At 45.9% G+C, this 19,519-nt stretch overlaps 7 non-coding genes across 7 annotated transcripts; all 7 read left to right on the forward strand.

The window, feature by feature from the left end:
* Window positions 1-1,388: 1,388 nt before the first annotated feature.
* Window positions 1,389-1,579, forward strand: LOC130299964 (U2 spliceosomal RNA). The gene has a single exon (XR_008850986.1). It is a non-coding gene; the product is annotated as a U2 spliceosomal RNA (small nuclear RNA).
* A 2,097-nt stretch (window positions 1,580-3,676) lies between these two features.
* LOC130299965 (U2 spliceosomal RNA) lies at window positions 3,677-3,867 on the forward strand. Its single transcript, XR_008850987.1, has one exon. It is a non-coding gene; the product is annotated as a U2 spliceosomal RNA (small nuclear RNA).
* Window positions 3,868-5,965: 2,098 nt separating this feature from the next.
* On the forward strand, window positions 5,966-6,156 carry LOC130299966 (U2 spliceosomal RNA). The gene has a single exon (XR_008850988.1). It is a non-coding gene; the product is annotated as a U2 spliceosomal RNA (small nuclear RNA).
* Window positions 6,157-8,233: 2,077 nt separating this feature from the next.
* On the forward strand, window positions 8,234-8,424 carry LOC130299967 (U2 spliceosomal RNA). Its single transcript, XR_008850989.1, has one exon. It is a non-coding gene; the product is annotated as a U2 spliceosomal RNA (small nuclear RNA).
* A 2,105-nt stretch (window positions 8,425-10,529) lies between these two features.
* Window positions 10,530-10,720, forward strand: LOC130300095 (U2 spliceosomal RNA). The gene has a single exon (XR_008851109.1). It is a non-coding gene; the product is annotated as a U2 spliceosomal RNA (small nuclear RNA).
* A 2,082-nt stretch (window positions 10,721-12,802) lies between these two features.
* Window positions 12,803-12,993, forward strand: LOC130299971 (U2 spliceosomal RNA). The gene has a single exon (XR_008850991.1). It is a non-coding gene; the product is annotated as a U2 spliceosomal RNA (small nuclear RNA).
* Window positions 12,994-15,083: 2,090 nt separating this feature from the next.
* On the forward strand, window positions 15,084-15,274 carry LOC130300078 (U2 spliceosomal RNA). Its single transcript, XR_008851093.1, has one exon. It is a non-coding gene; the product is annotated as a U2 spliceosomal RNA (small nuclear RNA).
* The last annotated feature ends 4,245 nt before the right edge of the window (window positions 15,275-19,519 follow it).

Raw genomic sequence — 19,519 nt, forward strand, 5'->3', positions numbered from 1 at the left:
GCTAAATTCTGTGCACAGACTTTGAGATCTATACTTTAGACTGTATCTAAACCTGCTCCAACATGGACTGACATTCTGGCCTACTTTCAGCCGATGCGACTTGTCTGTCGCTGAACAGTCGCTTTTTATGTATTCAGCACCTATGTATAATGTTGTAAAAATGCTCTAGAAGCTAAAGTCGCAGAAATGTCACACATATTTGGCCTGCAACTTTCTGTGCGACAAATTCAGACAGGAAAAATCAGTATAAATCCTTAGAAAATTATCCCCCAGTGTCTCCATCTGCTGGCGGTATTGAATAAGCATTGCTGCACTGATGGGGTATGCATTAGACGAAAAAAAAGAAGAAAAAGAAGAATAATACGCCCAGAAAAGAGGCGAAAAGGAGAAAAACGTAAAAAAACTTGAAAAAAAAGTAAGAGGAAGAGAAGGGAAAAAAAGGTGGAAATGGGTTTAAAAGTGATTTTGGCGGAGAAATATATATACATATATATATATATATATATATATATATACGCGCACACACACACATATATATAAACGTATTCTCCGTTGAGATATTGCAGCCGCTGCTGTGTCCAGGCCCAGGAGCCTTAGCACTGTGCTGTGATGTCACTCAATACCACTGACATCACTAGGTGTAAACAACATCTCTCCTTTGCTGTGTATGTGACTATGGAGCTGTTTGGTGATGTCGTCTATTATGGCCTTCATAGAAGCAACAGGAGATTGTTGCATCCATCTAGAACCCTCAGAACTACAGTGCTATGATGTCACTCACTTCCACAGGCCTTGCAGAGTGTAAACAACAACAACCCAGCTTTGTTGTGTATGTAACCATAGGGATTTGTGATGTCACCTAGAACCTTCACAGCAGCGACAGCTTTATGAGGAGCATCAGCACTGCTCTGCCTGAGCAGAACCATCACCGCCATAGGTTGTCAAATAACCCGGGTTTAACCCACACAGGTAAGTCCAATGGGGTGCAGGCATGTCCTCTATGCTTACAGCTTCCCGTGGGTGTTGGTTTGATACCGTTTGGGGACAGCCAAGGAGGCATCTGCAGGCAACAAAGGTAGGTGTGTGCTTGTGTGTGTGTTTCCTATGCAGATCCTAAGCCCAGTGTCACATGCAAGTAGGAGGAGTAAGAAGGGTTCCTGGCAAATCCGGGTTATGGATTGCATTTAAAAAGGCCCCGTGGGAGTGCAATGGGCCCCTGTCTTGCTGCTTAGCAATAATGGTATGGGTTTAGGTTCTGCTGTGTGTACTGGTGGTTGACTGCCCCCCAGCCCAGAGTGTGCATGGAAAATTGTCTGGCAGCCTCCCTGACAGCAAGCAGTGATAGTGCCCATGAAGGGCACCTTGTTGGGCCCGCCCCTTTCACGGTTATCGCTTCTCGGCCTTTTGGCTAAGATCAAGTGTAGTATCTGTTCTTATCAGTTTAATATCTGATACGTCCCCTATCTGGGGACCATATATTAAATGGATTTTTGAGAACGGGGGCCGATTTCGAAGCTTGCTTCCGTCGCCCTATGCATTGACCCGATATGGCAGTATCTTCGGGTACAGTGCACCACCCCCTTACAGGGTTAAAAAGAAAGATTCCTACTTTCATTGCTACCTGCTTGCTGGCTAGCCAGCTAGCCAGCCCTGTGGGCCTTGCTGCTGCTGCAGCCAAAAAACAAAAGGTGGTGCTGCTGCTGCTTCTGCTGCTTCTGCTTCTGCTTGTGTCTGGCCGCTGTTGGAGCGTCCAGGCACAGGACTTCTGCTGCTGCTGACTAAATGGCCTCCTTAATTGGATCATTTGAGTAGCCAGCACACCTGTGCAGGTAGGGCATGACATGATAGGCAGCTGCCTTGATAGCGGGTGGGTGCTGAATGTTCCTAATTGACAAAATAAGATTAATGCTTATGAAGAAATATAAAATCTCATCCCTTCCCCAATATCGCGCCACACCCCTACCCCTTAATTCCCTGGTTGAACTTGATGGACATATGTCTTTTTTCGACTGTACTAACTATGTAACTATGTAACATAACATGGGGGGGGGGGGGGGGGTCTCCTGGCTGTTCACACAGGTGTGTCATTGCTGTACATTGACCATGCATTGCTTCTGTGGTATTGCAAAGGCAAAGACAAATGCTTCCAGCCATCCATTGCACTAATGGATTGGTCATCAGCTGGCTGTCTATGTCCCGCATCAATATAGACCAAAGTACAGAGGGTTAGGCTATGCTATTGTGCACCTACCTGATGCATCAGAAGGTGCGAGGCCCTTGCTAAATTCTGTGCACAGACTTTGAGATCTATACTTTAGACTGTATCTAAACCTGCTCCAACATGGACTGACATTCTGGCCTACTTTCAGCCGATGCGACTTGTCTGTCGCTGAACAGTCGCTTTTTATGTATTCAGCACCTATGTATAATGTTGTAAAAATGCTCTAGAAGCTAAAGTCGCAGAAATGTCACACATATTTGGCCTGCAACTTTCTGTGCGACAAATTCAGACAGGAAAAATCAGTATAAATCCTTAGAAAATTATCCCCCAGTGTCTCCATCTGCTGGCGGTATTGAATAAGCATTGCTGCACTGATGGGGTATGCATTAGACGAAAAAAAAGAAGAAAAAGAAGAATAATACGCCCAGAAAAGAGGCGAAAAGGAGAAAAACGTAAAAAAACGTGAAAAAAAGTAAGAGGAAGAGAAGGGAAAAAAAGGTGGAAATGGGTTTAAAAGTGATTTCGGCGGAGAAATATATATATATATATATATATATATATATATATATATATATATATATACGCGCACACACACACATATATATAAACGTATTCTCCGTTGAGATATTGCAGCCGCTGCTGTGTCCAGGCCCAGGAGCCTTAGCACTGTGCTGTGATGTCACTCAATACCACTGACATCACTAGGTGTAAACAACATCTCTCCTTTGCTGTGTATGTGACTATGGAGCTGTTTGGTGATGTCGTCTATTATGGCCTTCATAGAAGCAACAGGAGATTGTTGCATCCATCTAGAACCCTCAGAACTACAGTGCTATGATGTCACTCACTTCCACAGGCCTTGCAGAGTGTAAACAACAACAACCCAGCTTTGTTGTGTATGTAACCATAGGGATTTGTGATGTCACCTAGAACCTTCACAGCAGCGACAGCTTTATGAGGAGCATCAGCACTGCTCTGCCTGAGCAGAACCATCACCGCCATAGGTTGTCAAATAACCCGGGTTTAACCCACACAGGTAAGTCCAATGGGGTGCAGGCATGTCCTCTATGCTTACAGCTTCCCGTGGGTGTTGGTTTGATACCGTTTGGGGACAGCCAAGGAGGCATCTGCAGGCAACAAAGGTAGGTGTGTGCTTGTGTGTGTGTTTCCTATGCAGATCCTAAGCCCAGTGTCACATGCAAGTAGGAGGAGTAAGAAGGGTTCCTGGCAAATCCGGGTTATGGATTGCATTTAAAAAGGCCCCGTGGGAGTGCAATGGGCCCCTGTCTTGCTGCTTAGCAATAATGGTATGGGTTTAGGTTCTGCTGTGTGTACTGGTGGTTGACTGCCCCCCAGCCCAGAGTGTGCATGGAAAATTGTCTGGCAGCCTCCCTGACAGCAAGCAGTGATAGTGCCCATGAAGGGCACCTTGTTGGGCCCGCCCCTTTCACGGTTATCGCTTCTCGGCCTTTTGGCTAAGATCAAGTGTAGTATCTGTTCTTATCAGTTTAATATCTGATACGTCCCCTATCTGGGGACCATATATTAAATGGATTTTTGAGAACGGGGGCCGATTTCGAAGCTTGCTTCCGTCGCCCTATGCATTGACCCGATATGGCAGTATCTTCGGGTACAGTGCACCACCCCCTTACAGGGTTAAAAAGAAAGATTCCTACTTTCATTGCTACCTGCTTGCTGGCTAGCCAGCTAGCCAGCCCTGTGGGCCTTGCTGCTGCTGCAGCCAAAAAACAAAAGGTGGTGCTGCTGCTGCTTCTGCTGCTTCTGCTTCTGCTTGTGTCTGGCCGCTGTTGGAGCGTCCAGGCACAGGACTTCTGCTGCTGCTGACTAAATGGCCTCCTTAATTGGATCATTTGAGTAGCCAGCACACCTGTGCAGGTAGGGCATGACATGATAGGCAGCTGCCTTGATAGCGGGTGGGTGCTGAATGTTCCTAATTGACAAAATAAGATTAATGCTTATGAAGAAATATAAAATCTCATCCCTTCCCCAATATCGCGCCACACCCCTACCCCTTAATTCCCTGGTTGAACTTGATGGACATATGTCTTTTTTCGACCGTACTAACTATGTAACTATGTAACATAACATGGGGGGGGGAGGGGGGGGGGTCTCCTGGCTGTTCACACAGGTGTGTCATTGCTGTACATTGACCATGCATTGCTTCTGTGGTATTGCAAAGGCAAAGACAAATGCTTCCAGCCATCCATTGCACTAATGGATTGGTCATCAGCTGGCTGTCTATGTCCCGCATCAATATAGACCAAAGTACAGAGGGTTAGGCTATGCTATTGTGCACCTACCTGATGCATCAGAAGGTGCGAGGCCCTTGCTAAATTCTGTGCACAGACTTTGAGATCTATACTTTAGACTGTATCTAAACCTGCTCCAACATGGACTGACATTCTGGCCTACTTTCAGCCGATGCGACTTGTCTGTCGCTGAACAGTCGCTTTTTATGTATTCAGCACCTATGTATAATGTTGTAAAAATGCTCTAGAAGCTAAAGTCGCAGAAATGTCACACATATTTGGCCTGCAACTTTCTGTGCGACAAATTCAGACAGGAAAAATCAGTATAAATCCTTAGAAAATTATCCCCCAGTGTCTCCATCTGCTGGCGGTATTGAATAAGCATTGCTGCACTGATGGGGTATGCATTAGACGGAAAAAAAAGAAGAAAAAGAAGAATAATACGCCCAGAAAAGAGGCGAAAAGGAGAAAAACGTAAAAAAACGTGAAAAAAAAGTAAGAGGAAGAGAAGGGAAAAAAAGGTGGAAATGGGTTTAAAAGTGATTTCGGCGGAGAAATATATATATATATATATATATATATATATATATATATATATATACGCGCACACACACACATATATATAAACGTATTCTCCGTTGAGATATTGCAGCCGCTGCTGTGTCCAGGCCCAGGAGCCTTAGCACTGTGCTGTGATGTCACTCAATACCACTGACATCACTAGGTGTAAACAACATCTCTCCTTTGCTGTGTATGTGACTATGGAGCTGTTTGGTGATGTCGTCTATTATGGCCTTCATAGAAGCAACAGGAGATTGTTGCATCCATCTAGAACCCTCAGAACTACAGTGCTATGATGTCACTCACTTCCACAGGCCTTGCAGAGTGTAAACAACAACAACCCAGCTTTGTTGTGTATGTAACCATAGGGATTTGTGATGTCACCTAGAACCTTCACAGCAGCGACAGCTTTATGAGGAGCATCAGCACTGCTCTGCCTGAGCAGAACCATCACCGCCATAGGTTGTCAAATAACCCGGGTTTAACCCACACAGGTAAGTCCAATGGGGTGCAGGCATGTCCTCTATGCTTACAGCTTCCCGTGGGTGTTGGTTTGATACCGTTTGGGGACAGCCAAGGAGGCATCTGCAGGCAACAAAGGTAGGTGTGTGCTTGTGTGTGTGTTTCCTATGCAGATCCTAAGCCCAGTGTCACATGCAAGTAGGAGGAGTAAGAAGGGTTCCTGGCAAATCCGGGTTATGGATTGCATTTAAAAAGGCCCCGTGGGAGTGCAATGGGCCCCTGTCTTGCTGCTTAGCAATAATGGTATGGGTTTAGGTTCTGCTGTGTGTACTGGTGGTTGACTGCCCCCCAGCCCAGAGTGTGCATGGAAAATTGTCTGGCAGCCTCCCTGACAGCAAGCAGTGATAGTGCCCATGAAGGGCACCTTGTTGGGCCCGCCCCTTTCACGGTTATCGCTTCTCGGCCTTTTGGCTAAGATCAAGTGTAGTATCTGTTCTTATCAGTTTAATATCTGATACGTCCCCTATCTGGGGACCATATATTAAATGGATTTTTGAGAACGGGGGCCGATTTCGAAGCTTGCTTCCGTCGCCCTATGCATTGACCCGATATGGCAGTATCTTCGGGTACAGTGCACCACCCCCTTACAGGGTTAAAAAGAAAGATTCCTACTTTCATTGCTACCTGCTTGCTGGCTAGCCAGCTAGCCAGCCCTGTGGGCCTTGCTGCTGCTGCAGCCAAAAAACAAAAGGTGGTGCTTCTGCTGCTTCTGCTTCTGCTTGTGTCTGGCCGCTGTTGGAGCGTCCAGGCACAGGACTTCTGCTGCTGCTGACTAAACGGCCTCCTTAATTGGATCATTTGAGTAGCCAGCACACCTGTGCAGGTAGGGCATGACATGATAGGCAGCTGCCTTGATAGCGGGTGGGTGCTGAATGTTCCTAATTGACAAAATAAGATTAATGCTTATGAAGAAATATAAAATCTCATCCCTTCCCCAATATCGCGCCACACCCCTACCCCTTAATTCCCTGGTTGAACTTGATGGACATATGTCTTTTTTCGACCGTACTAACTATGTAACTATGTAACATAACATGGGGGGGGGGGGGGTCTCCTGGCTGTTCACACAGGTGTGTCATTGCTGTACATTGACCATGCATTGCTTCTGTGGTATTGCAAAGGCAAAGACAAATGCTTACAGCCATCCATTGCACTAATGGATTGGTCATCAGCTGGCTGTCTATGTCCCGCATCAATATAGACCAAAGTACAGAGGGTTAGGCTATGCTATTGTGCACCTACCTGATGCATCAGAAGGTGCGAGGCCCTTGCTAAATTCTGTGCACAGACTTTGAGATCTATACTTTAGACTGTATCTAAACCTGCTCCAACATGGACTGACATTCTGGCCTACTTTCAGCCGATGCGACTTGTCTGTCGCTGAACAGTCGCTTTTTATGTATTCAGCACCTATGTATAATGTTGTAAAAATGCTCTAGAAGCTAAAGTCGCAGAAATGTCACACATATTTGGCCTGCAACTTTCTGTGCGACAAATTCAGACAGGAAAAATCAGTATAAATCCTTAGAAAATTATCCCCCAGTGTCTCCATCTGCTGGCGGTATTGAATAAGCATTGCTGCACTGATGGGGTATGCATTAGACGAAAAAAAAGAAGAAAAAGAAGAATAATACGCCCAGAAAAGAGGCGAAAAGGAGAAAAACGTAAAAAAACGTGAAAAAAAAGTAAGAGGAAGAGAAGGGAAAAAAAGGTGGAAATGGGTTTAAAAGTGATTTCGGCGGAGAAATATATATATATATATATATATATATATATATATATATATACGCGCACACACACACATATATATAAACGTATTCTCCGTTGAGATATTGCAGCCGCTGCTGTGTCCAGGCCCAGGAGCCTTAGCACTGTGCTGTGATGTCACTCAATACCACTGACATCACTAGGTGTAAACAACATCTCTCCTTTGCTGTGTATGTGACTATGGAGCTGTTTGGTGATGTCGTCTATTATGGCCTTCATAGAAGCAACAGGAGATTGTTGCATCCATCTAGAACCCTCAGAACTACAGTGCTATGATGTCACTCACTTCCACAGGCCTTGCAGAGTGTAAACAACAACAACCCAGCTTTGTTGTGTATGTAACCATAGGGATTTGTGATGTCACCTAGAACCTTCCAGCAGCGACAGCTTTATGAGGAGCATCAGCACTGCTCTGCCTGAGCAGAACCATCACCGCCATAGGTTGTCAAATAACCCGGGTTTAACCCACACAGGTAAGTCCAATGGGGTGCAGGCATGTCCTCTATGCTTACAGCTTCCCGTGGGTGTTGGTTTGATACCGTTTGGGGACAGCCAAGGAGGCATCTGCAGGCAACAAAGGTAGGTGTGTGCTTGTGTGTGTGTTTCCTATGCAGATCCTAAGCCCAGTGTCACATGCAAGTAGGAGGAGTAAGAAGGGTTCCTGGCAAATCCGGGTTATGGATTGCATTTAAAAAGGCCCCGTGGGAGTGCAATGGGCCCCTGTCTTGCTGCTTAGCAATAATGGTATGGGTTTAGGTTCTGCTGTGTGTACTGGTGGTTGACTGCCCCCCAGCCCAGAGTGTGCATGGAAAATTGTCTGGCAGCCTCCCTGACAGCAAGCAGTGATAGTGCCCATGAAGGGCACCTTGTTGGGCCCGCCCCTTTCACGGTTATCGCTTCTCGGCCTTTTGGCTAAGATCAAGTGTAGTATCTGTTCTTATCAGTTTAATATCTGATACGTCCCCTATCTGGGGACCATATATTAAATGGATTTTTGAGAACGGGGGCCGATTTCGAAGCTTGCTTCCGTCGCCCTATGCATTGACCCGATATGGCAGTATCTTCGGGTACAGTGCACCACCCCCTTACAGGGTTAAAAAGAAAGATTCCTACTTTCATTGCTACCTGCTTGCTGGCTAGCCAGCTAGCCAGCCCTGTGGGCCTTGCTGCTGCTGCAGCCAAAAAACAAAAGGTGGTGCTGCTGCTGCTTCTGCTGCTTCTGCTTCTGCTTGTGTCTGGCCGCTGTTGGAGCGTCCAGGCACAGGACTTCTGCTGCTGCTGACTAAACGGCCTCCTTAATTGGATCATTTGAGTAGCCAGCACACCTGTGCAGGTAGGGCATGACATGATAGGCAGCTGCCTTGATAGCGGGTGGGTGCTGAATGTTCCTAATTGACAAAATAAGATTAATGCTTATGAAGAAATATAAAATCTCATCCCTTCCCCAATATCGCGCCACACCCCTACCCCTTAATTCCCTGGTTGAACTTGATGGACATATGTCTTTTTTCGACCGTACTAACTATGTAACTCTGTAACATAACATGGGGGGGGGGGGGGTCTCCTGGCTGTTCACACAGGTGTGTCATTGCTGTACATTGACCATGCATTGCTTCTGTGGTATTGCAAAGGCAAAGACAAATGCTTCCAGCCATCCATTGCACTAATGGATTGGTCATCAGCTGGCTGTCTATGTCCCGCATCAATATAGACCAAAGTACAGAGGGTTAGGCTATGCTATTGTGCACCTACCTGATGCATCAGAAGGTGCGAGGCCCTTGCTAAATTCTGTGCACAGACTTTGAGATCTATACTTTAGACTGTATCTAAACCTGCTCCAACATGGACTGACATTCTGGCCTACTTTCAGCCGATGCGACTTGTCTGTCGCTGAACAGTCGCTTTTTATGTATTCAGCACCTATGTATAATGTTGTAAAAATGCTCTAGAAGCTAAAGTCGCAGAAATGTCACACATATTTGGCCTGCAGCTTTCTGTGCGACAAATTCAGACAGGAAAAATCAGTATAAATCCTTAGAAAATTATCCCCCAGTGTCTCCATCTGCTGGCGGTATTGAATAAGCATTGCTGCACTGATGGGGTATGCATTAGACGAAAAAAAAGAAGAAAAAGAAGAATAATACGCCCAGAAAAGAGGCGAAAAGGAGAAAAACGTAAAAAAACGTGAAAAAAAAGTAAGAGGAAGAGAAGGGAAAAAAAGGTGGAAATGGGTTTAAAAGTGATTTCGGCGGAGAAATATATATATATATATATATATATATATATATATATATATATATATATATATATATATACGCGCACACACACACATATATATAAACGTATTCTCCGTTGAGATATTGCAGCCGCTGCTGTGTCCAGGCCCAGGAGCCTTAGCACTGTGCTGTGATGTCACTCAATACCACTGACATCACTAGGTGTAAACAACATCTCTCCTTTGCTGTGTATGTGACTATGGAGCTGTTTGGTGATGTCGTCTATTATGGCCTTCATAGAAGCAACAGGAGATTGTTGCATCCATCTAGAACCCTCAGAACTACAGTGCTATGATGTCACTCACTTCCACAGGCCTTGCAGAGTGTAAACAACAACAACCCAGCTTTGTTGTGTATGTAACCATAGGGATTTGTGATGTCACCTAGAACCTTCACAGCAGCGACAGCTTTATGAGGAGCATCAGCACTGCTCTGCCTGAGCAGAACCATCACCGCCATAGGTTGTCAAATAACCCGGGTTTAACCCACACAGGTAAGTCCAATGGGGTGCAGGCATGTCCTCTATGCTTACAGCTTCCCGTGGGTGTTGGTTTGATACCGTTTGGGGACAGCCAAGGAGGCATCTGCAGGCAACAAAGGTAGGTGTGTGCTTGTGTGTGTGTTTCCTATGCAGATCCTAAGCCCAGTGTCACATGCAAGTAGGAGGAGTAAGAAGGGTTCCTGGCAAATCCGGGTTATGGATTGCATTTAAAAAGGCCCCGTGGGAGTGCAATGGGCCCCTGTCTTGCTGCTTAGCAATAATGGTATGGGTTTAGGTTCTGCTGTGTGTACTGGTGGTTGACTGCCCCCCAGCCCAGAGTGTGCATAGAAAATTGTCTGGCAGCCTCCCTGACAGCAAGCAGTGATAGTGCCCATGAAGGGCACCTTGTTGGGCCCGCCCCTTTCACGGTTATCGCTTCTCGGCCTTTTGGCTAAGATCAAGTGTAGTATCTGTTCTTATCAGTTTAATATTTGATACGTCCCCTATCTGGGGACCATATATTAAATGGATTTTTGAGAACGGGGGCCGATTTCGAAGCTTGCTTCCGTCGCCCTATGCATTGACCCGATATGGCAGTATCTTCAGGTACAGTGCACCACCCCCTTACAGGGTTAAAAAGAAAGATTCCTACTTTCATTGCTACCTGCTTGCTGGCTAGCCAGCTAGCCAGCCCTGTGGGCCTTGCTGCTGCTGCAGCCAAAAAACAAAAGGTGGTGCTGCTGCTGCTTCTGCTGCTTCTGCTTCTGCTTGTGTCTGGCCGCTGTTGGAGCGTCCAGGCACAGGACTTCTGCTGCTGCTGACTAAATGGCCTCCTTAATTGGATCATTTGAGTAGCCAGCACACCTGTGCAGGTAGGGCATGACATGATAGGCAGCTGCCTTGATAGCGGGTGGGTGCTGAATGTTCCTAATTGACAAAATAAGATTAATGCTTATGAAGAAATATAAAATCTCATCCCTTCCCCAATATCGCGCCACACCCCTACCCCTTAATTCCCTGGTTGAACTTGATGGACATATGTCTTTTTTCGACCGTACTAACTATGTAACTATGTAACATAACATGGGGGGGGGGGTCTCCTGGCTGTTCACACAGGTGTGTCATTGCTGTACATTGACCATGCATTGCTTCTGTGGTATTGCAAAGGCAAAGACAAATGCTTCCAGCCATCCATTGCACTAATGGATTGGTCATCAGCTGGCTATCTATGTCCCGCATCAATATAGACCAAAGTACAGAGGGTTAGGCTATGCTATTGTGCACCTACCTGATGCATCAGAAGGTGCGAGGCCCTTGCTAAATTCTGTGCACAGACTTTGAGATCTATACTTTAGACTGTATCTAAACCTGCTCCAACATGGACTGACATTCTGGCCTACTTTCAGCCGATGCGACTTGTCTGTCGCTGAACAGTCGCTTTTTATGTATTCAGCACCTATGTATAATGTTGTAAAAATGCTCTAGAAGCTAAAGTCGCAGAAATGTCACACATATTTGGCCTGCAACTTTCTGTGCGACAAATTCAGACAGGAAAAATCAGTATAAATCCTTAGAAAATTATCCCCCAGTGTCTCCATCTGCTGGCGGTATTGAATAAGCATTGCTGCACTGATGGGGTATGCATTAGACGAAAAAAAAGAAGAAAAAGAAGAATAATACGCCCAGAAAAGAGGCGAAAAGGAGAAAAACGTAAAAAAACGTGAAAAAAAAGTAAGAGGAAGAGAAGGGAAAAAAAGGTGGAAATGGGTTTAAAAGTGATTTCGGCGGAGAAATATATATATATATATATATATATATATATATATATATACGCGCACACACACACATATATATAAACGTATTCTCCGTTGAGATATTGCAGCCGCTGCTGTGTCCAGGCCCAGGAGCCTTAGCACTGTGCTGTGATGTCACTCAATACCACTGACATCACTAGGTGTAAACAACATCTCTCCTTTGCTGTGTATGTGACTATGGAGCTGTTTGGTGATGTCGTCTATTATGGCCTTCATAGAAGCAACAGGAGATTGTTGCATCCATCTAGAACCCTCAGAACTACAGTGCTATGATGTCACTCACTTCCACAGGCCTTGCAGAGTGTAAACAACAACAACCCAGCTTTGTTGTGTATGTAACCATAGGGATTTGTGATGTCACCTAGAACCTTCACAGCAGCGACAGCTTTATGAGGAGCATCAGCACTGCTCTGCCTGAGCAGAACCATCACCGCCATAGGTTGTCAAATAACCCGGGTTTAACCCACACAGGTAAGTCCAATGGGGTGCAGGCATGTCCTCTATGCTTACAGCTTCCCGTGGGTGTTGGTTTGATACCGTTTGGGGACAGCCAAGGAGGCATCTGCAGGCAACAAAGGTAGGTGTGTGCTTGTGTGTGTGTTTCCTATGCAGATCCTAAGCCCAGTGTCACATGCAAGTAGGAGGAGTAAGAAGGGTTCCTGGCAAATCCGGGTTATGGATTGCATTTAAAAAGGCCCCGTGGGAGTGCAATGGGCCCCTGTCTTGCTGCTTAGCAATAATGGTATGGGTTTAGGTTCTGCTGTGTGTACTGGTGGTTGACTGCCCCCCAGCCCAGAGTGTGCATGGAAAATTGTCTGGCAGCCTCCCTGACAGCAAGCAGTGATAGTGCCCATGAAGGGCACCTTGTTGGGCCCGCCCCTTTCACGGTTATCGCTTCTCGGCCTTTTGGCTAAGATCAAGTGTAGTATCTGTTCTTATCAGTTTAATATCTGATACGTCCCCTATCTGGGGACCATATATTAAATGGATTTTTGAGAACGGGGGCCGATTTCGAAGCTTGCTTCCGTCGCCCTATGCATTGACCCGATATGGCAGTATCTTCGGGTACAGTGCACCACCCCCTTACAGGGTTAAAAAGAAAGATTCCTACTTTCATTGCTACCTGCTTGCTGGCTAGCCAGCTAGCCAGCCCTGTGGGCCTTGCTGCTGCTGCAGCCAAAAAACAAAAGGTGGTGCTGCTGCTGCTTCTGCTGCTTCTGCTTCTGCTTGTGTCTGGCCGCTGTTGGAGCGTCCAGGCACAGGACTTCTGCTGCTGCTGACTAAATGGCCTCCTTAATTGGATCATTTGAGTAGCCAGCACACCTGTGCAGGTAGGGCATGACATGATAGGCAGCTGCCTTGATAGCGGGTGGGTGCTGAATGTTCCTAATTGACAAAATAAGATTAATGCTTATGAAGAAATATAAAATCTCATCCCTTCCCCAATATCGCGCCACACCCCTACCCCTTAATTCCCTGGTTGAACTTGATGGACATATGTCTTTTTTCGACCGTACTAACTATGTAACTATGTAACATAACATGGGGGGGGGGGTCTCCTGGCTGTTCACACAGGTGTGTCATTGCTGTACATTGACCATGCATTGCTTCTGTGGTATTGCAAAGGCAAAGACAAATGCTTCCAGCCATCCATTGCACTAATGGATTGGTCATCAGCTGGCTGTCTATGTCCCGCATCAATATAGACCAAAGTACAGAGGGTTAGGCTATGCTATTGTGCACCTACCTGATGCATCAGAAGGTGCGAGGCCCTTGCTAAATTCTGTGCACAGACTTTGAGATCTATACTTTAGACTGTATCTAAACCTGCTCCAACATGGACTGACATTCTGGCCTACTTTCAGCCGATGCGACTTGTCTGTCGCTGAACAGTCGCTTTTTATGTATTCAGCACCTATGTATAATGTTGTAAAAATGCTCTAGAAGCTAAAGTCGCAGAAATGTCACACATATTTGGCCTGCAACTTTCTGTGCGACAAATTCAGACAGGAAAAATCAGTATAAATCCTTAGAAAATTATCCCCCAGTGTCTCCATCTGCTGGCGGTATTGAATAAGCATTGCTGCACTGATGGGGTATGCATTAGACGAAAAAAAAGAAGAAAAAGAAGAATAATACGCCCAGAAAAGAGGCGAAAAGGAGAAAAATGTAAAAAAACGTGAAAAAAAAGTAAGAGGAAGAGAAGGGAAAAAAAGGTGGAAATGGGTTTAAAAGTGATTTCGGCGGAGAAATATATATATATATATATATATATATATATATATATATATATATATACGCGCACACACACACATATATATAAACGTATTCTCCGTTGAGATATTGCAGCCGCTGCTGTGTCCAGGCCCAGGAGCCTTAGCACTGTGCTGTGATGTCACTCAAAACCAGTGACATCACTAGGTGTAAACAACATCTCTCCTTTGCTGTGTATGTGACTATGGAGCTGTTTGGTGATGTCGTCTATTATGGCCTTCATAGAAGCAACAGGAGATTGTTGCATCCATCTAGAACCCTCAGAACTACAGTGCTATGATGTCACTCACTTCCACAGGCCTTGCAGAGTGTAAACAACAACAACCCAGCTTTGTTGTGTATGTAACCATAGGGATTTGTGATGTCACCTAGAACCTTCACAGCAGCGACAGCTTTATGAGGAGCATCAGCACTGCTCTGCCTGAGCAGAACCATCACCGCCATAGGTTGTCAAATAACCCGGGTTTAACCCACACAGGTAAGTCCAATGGGGTGCAGGCATGTCCTCTATGCTTACAGCTTCCCGTGGGTGTTGGTTTGATACCGTTTGGGGACAGCCAAGGAGGCATCTGCAGGCAACAAAGGTAGGTGTGTGCTTGTGTGTGTGTTTCCTATGCAGATCCTAAGCCCAGTGTCACATGCAAGTAGGAGGAGTAAGAAGGGTTCCTGGCAAATCCGGGTTATGGATTGCATTTAAAAAGGCCCCGTGGGAGTGCAATGGGCCCCTGTCTTGCTGCTTAGCAATAATGGTATGGGTTTAGGTTCTGCTGTGTGTACTGGTGGTTGACTGCCCCCCAGCCCAGAGTGTGCATGGAAAATTGTCTGGCAGCCTCCCTGACAGCAAGCAGTGATAGTGCCCATGAAGGGCACCTTGTTGGGCCCGCCCCTTTCACGGTTATCGCTTCTCGGCCTTTTGGCTAAGATCAAGTGTAGTATCTGTTCTTATCAGTTTAATATCTGATACATCCCCTATCTGGGGACCATATATTAAATGGATTTTTGAGAACGGGGGCCGATTTCGAAGCTTGCTTCCGTCGCCCTATGCATTGACCCGATATGGCAGTATCTTCGGGTACAGTGCACCACCCCCTTACAGGGTTAAAAAGAAAGATTCCTACTTTCATTGCTACCTGCTTGCTGGCTAGCCAGCTAGCCAGCCCTGTGGGCCTTGCTGCTGCTGCAGCCAAAAAACAAAAGGTGGTGCTGCTGCTGCTTCTGCTTCTGCTTCTGCTTGTGTCTGGCCGCTGTTGGAGCGTCCAGGCACAGGACTTCTGCTGCTGCTGACTAAATGGCCTCCTTAATTGGATCATTTGAGTAGCCAGCACACCTGTGCAGGTAGGGCATGACATGATAGGCAGCTGCCTTGATAGCGGGTGGGTGCTGAATGTTCCTAATTGACAAAATAAGATTAATGCTTATGAAGAAATATAAAATCTCATCCCCTCCCCAATATCGCGCCACACCCCTACCCCTTAATTCCCTGGTTGAACTTGATGGACATATGTCTTTTTTCGACCGTACTAACTATGTAACTATGTAACATAACATGGGGGGGGGGGGGGGGTCTCCTGGCTGTTCACACAGGTGTGTCATTGCTGTACATTGACCATGCATTGCTTCTGTGGTATTGCAAAGGCAAAGACAAATGCTTCCAGCCATCCATTGCACTAATGGATTGGTCATCAGCTGGCTGACTATGTCCCGCATCAATATAGACCAAAGTACAGAGGGTTAGGCTATGCTATTGTGCACCTACCTGATGCGAAATATAGGACTAACAGTGTCCAGGATGTGCTCTATAAAACTTAACTTTTAATGTCAAATTAAAGATATTAACAAGTGTCTAGTATTATGAAAAAGTATGATTATCTCGGTCTAATAAGAGACATTAACAAGGTGTGTCCGGGACTCTGCAGGGCCCAGCCAGTCCCGAATCACCTCTCACTAGAGGGTGCAGTTTAGTTGCACACCTATAGAGTATAGTAATCAAATAACCCAACGCGTTTCTGCTCGCTAGTATATAGCGGGCGTCCTCAGGGGGTATAGACAAAAGAATAAATCAATGACCGAGAGGATATGATATGTAAATTCCGTCATCCATATCCAACAACTGTTAAGAGAAAGGTACATCTCTATATATGCAAAATAAAGGAGTCAATTAAATATGCAATGACATCCATAGCATAAAATATAAATAAGTATAGTGACCCAGGAGCCTGGAAAAAATTTTTACTCTATCCCTAATAAAACCTGCAAAAATTAATGTATGCAAGGTATTTATTCCTGTGGGGAAGAAAAAAGCTGTCCCTAGGGTCACTTATGCACACAGAGATATAATGCAGTCGGCATAAACCGGGTCCACCTATAAGAGAAAGAGAGACCATTTTGAGGGAACGGACCTGAAAAGAAGGCCCCACACTATACACTGATAGTGTATCATTACTCACGGTTAGCCGAACTGTGAACTGTATGCAGGCGCAGTCCCGCTGTCAGCGGGAGCCGGAGTTGTCCGGCCGCTCTCTCCTCGTGTGGGGAGCGAAGGCGTCTGACGTCATATCCGTCGGCTATTCTGCTTATATGCAGTGCGGCGCGCACCGCCCCTGTGACGCCAGAAAAGGGGGCGTGCGATCGCATGTAAACAAAGACATGCCGCGCTGTCAATGTCAAGTAGCAGATGCCGATGTCTGTAGGCGTATTAATTAAACAGTAAAGGAACAGGTAAGGAATGGAGGAGTTCAATTATTCTAGATACAGGCTAAAGATGGCGAGAAACCGAGGCATAGCTGACTGTCACTCATATGTAGCTGTCATTGTCGCAATTGACAGGAGAGGTCAATATGCAAATAAACCTGGTGTAGGGACAATGCTATCAAAGATGCATTGTTCTGATCCAAGATTGGTGTATCTATGGTCATCCCACAATCGGGGTATTAGAATCAATTGTAATTGTACATAAAGATCAAAACCCCTTACTGGGGCTATAATTAGTGATTATATATGCAGAGGATGAAATAGAGGCAAGAATCCAGACCACCCCACGGTAAGTGGTAATACTACTGCTGGTTGTAAGGTAACCCTCAAAAAAAGGGGGGGTGAGGGTAAAGTAAGTTGGCTATGGAGGGGGTGGGGGGGGGGGCCGATCCTAACTGTCTATAGGGAGGGAGTGGGGATAGCGGGGCCCTAGGGATCCTGAACTCGCCCTAGTAGACCCTGTAATCAGTCCCTAAACCTAGGCGGGGTGGCCGCCCTAAAAAGGGCGGTCCCGCACAGGAACCTCCTAGACTAAAACTGTTAGGCCCTTTGGATAATAGGGTTCGGGTGATAGTTATCTCCTGTCCGACCAGCTACGGTCGTCCCTAACTACCTGGAATACACCCGTGGGGAGAAAGTGTAAACTATAAAAAACATGCAAAATGGAGCTGCTCATTTAGACCTCTGGGAGATAACGAATCTAGGTGGTATATCCACCTACATTCTTTTTGTAGGATCAACCTGTCCAGGTTGCCTCCACGTACAGAGGGAGTTACTTTTTCGATTGCTGTAAATTTAATCTGGCTCAGGTCTCCTCTATGTACTTCTATAATATGTGTTGCCACCGGGGTGTCTCGTGCATTGCGTATATCGCCCACATGTTCCAAAATTCTTTTTTTGAAAGGGCGAATGGTCTTGCCTACGTAGAGGAGCGGGCAGGTACACACAGCTACATAGATGACACCTGTAGAAGAGCAATTCATAAATTGTTTGATTTTGATCGAAGACTGTGGGACTGTGGTACTTTTCAAGACATATTGGCATGCCCGACAATGTCCGCATTGGAAACACCCCTGTGGAGGTTTAGAACTATTAAGCCAAGTATGTACCTGAGTGTCATTAGTGGAAAGATGGCTATGTACCAAAAGGTCTCCCAAGCTTTTACCTCGTCTATAAGTTATCTGAGGTTTAGTGCCTACCAAGTCAAGGAGATCAGTGTCCATTCTTAGAATTTCCCAATGGCGGGAGATAATCTCCCGTATTGGAGCAGCCATTTTATCAAAAGTTCCAATTATTCTCGCTTGATGCGAGTGATTGGATTCTCTTGTTTTTGGAGTAAGTAGTTCCGTGCGTGGTCTGGATGCTGCCTCTCTGTATGCCTGTTTAATAATGTATTGTGGATAGCCTCTATCTCTGAATCTTGTGATCATATCTTGGGCCTCCACCTGAAAGTCCTGGGTTCTTGAACAGTTCCTCCTGAGGCGGAAGAACTGCCCCTTGGGGATCCCCCTTTTAAGGGGGCCCGGGTGGCAGCTCTCCCACCTCAAGAGGCTGTTAGTAGATGTCTTTTTGCGAAAAATTGTACTCTGCAAGGTATGGTCACTATCAATGAATATCTTGATGTCCAGGAATGCCAATTCTTTATCCTGAATCTCGTGAGTAAAGAGCAGTCCCAGACTGTTTTGATTAAGAGATTGTATTAATCGGGAAAAATCATCTCTAGTCCCGTTCCACAGAACAAACACGTCATCAATATACCTCAGCCAAATTATGGCTAGGTCACTAAAGTGTTCCCGCTCATCGCAAAACAAAGTGGTCGCCTCCCACCAGCCCAGGGTGAGGTTCGCGTAGCTGGGGGCACAGGGGCTCCCCATCGCGGTGCCCCTGAGCTGGTGGAAGAAGCGACCTTGAAACAGAAAGTAATTTCTTGTAAGAGTAAAGTGTAACAACTGAAGTATTAACTGGTTATGCTCTTGGAACTGGGATCCCCGTGTACTGAGATAGTATTCAACCGCATGTAGGCCCACTGTGTGGCGGATGGACGAGTATAAGGCCTCGACATCTACGCTAGCCATCAGAGTATTATTGTTGACAGTGATCCCCTCAATGCGTTTCAGCAAATCCATCGTATCCCTCAAGTGTGAGGGTAAGCTGAATACGAATTGCCGAAGAACCTTGTCAATATAGATCCCCACGTTTTGCGTGACACTTCCCACGCCTGACACTATAGGACGGCCTTTAAGTGGTAACAGGCCTTTGTGAATTTTGGGAAGGGCGTAAAACGTGGGGATCGTGGGAGCGGTAGGTGATAGATATTCAAATTCTTTTTTGTCTATGAGGCGCTTGTCAAGGGCTATTTTGAGGATCACATTAAGTTCTCTACAGTAGGCTGACGTCGGATTAGAGGGAAGGATCTCGTAGGTGTCTTTGTCATCTAAAAGTCTTTTGGCCATCCGTACATATTTGGATTTGTCCATAAGGACGATATTACCGCCCTTGTCAGATGCTTTTATGATGAGTTTATCATTGTGCTGGAGTTCAGACAGGGCTCGTCTCTCCATGAATGAGAGGTTGTCCCTGTA

This window comes from Hyla sarda, unplaced genomic scaffold, assembly GCF_029499605.1.
Source record: "Hyla sarda isolate aHylSar1 unplaced genomic scaffold, aHylSar1.hap1 scaffold_107, whole genome shotgun sequence".
Classification (NCBI taxonomy): Eukaryota; Metazoa; Chordata; class Amphibia; order Anura; family Hylidae; genus Hyla; species Hyla sarda.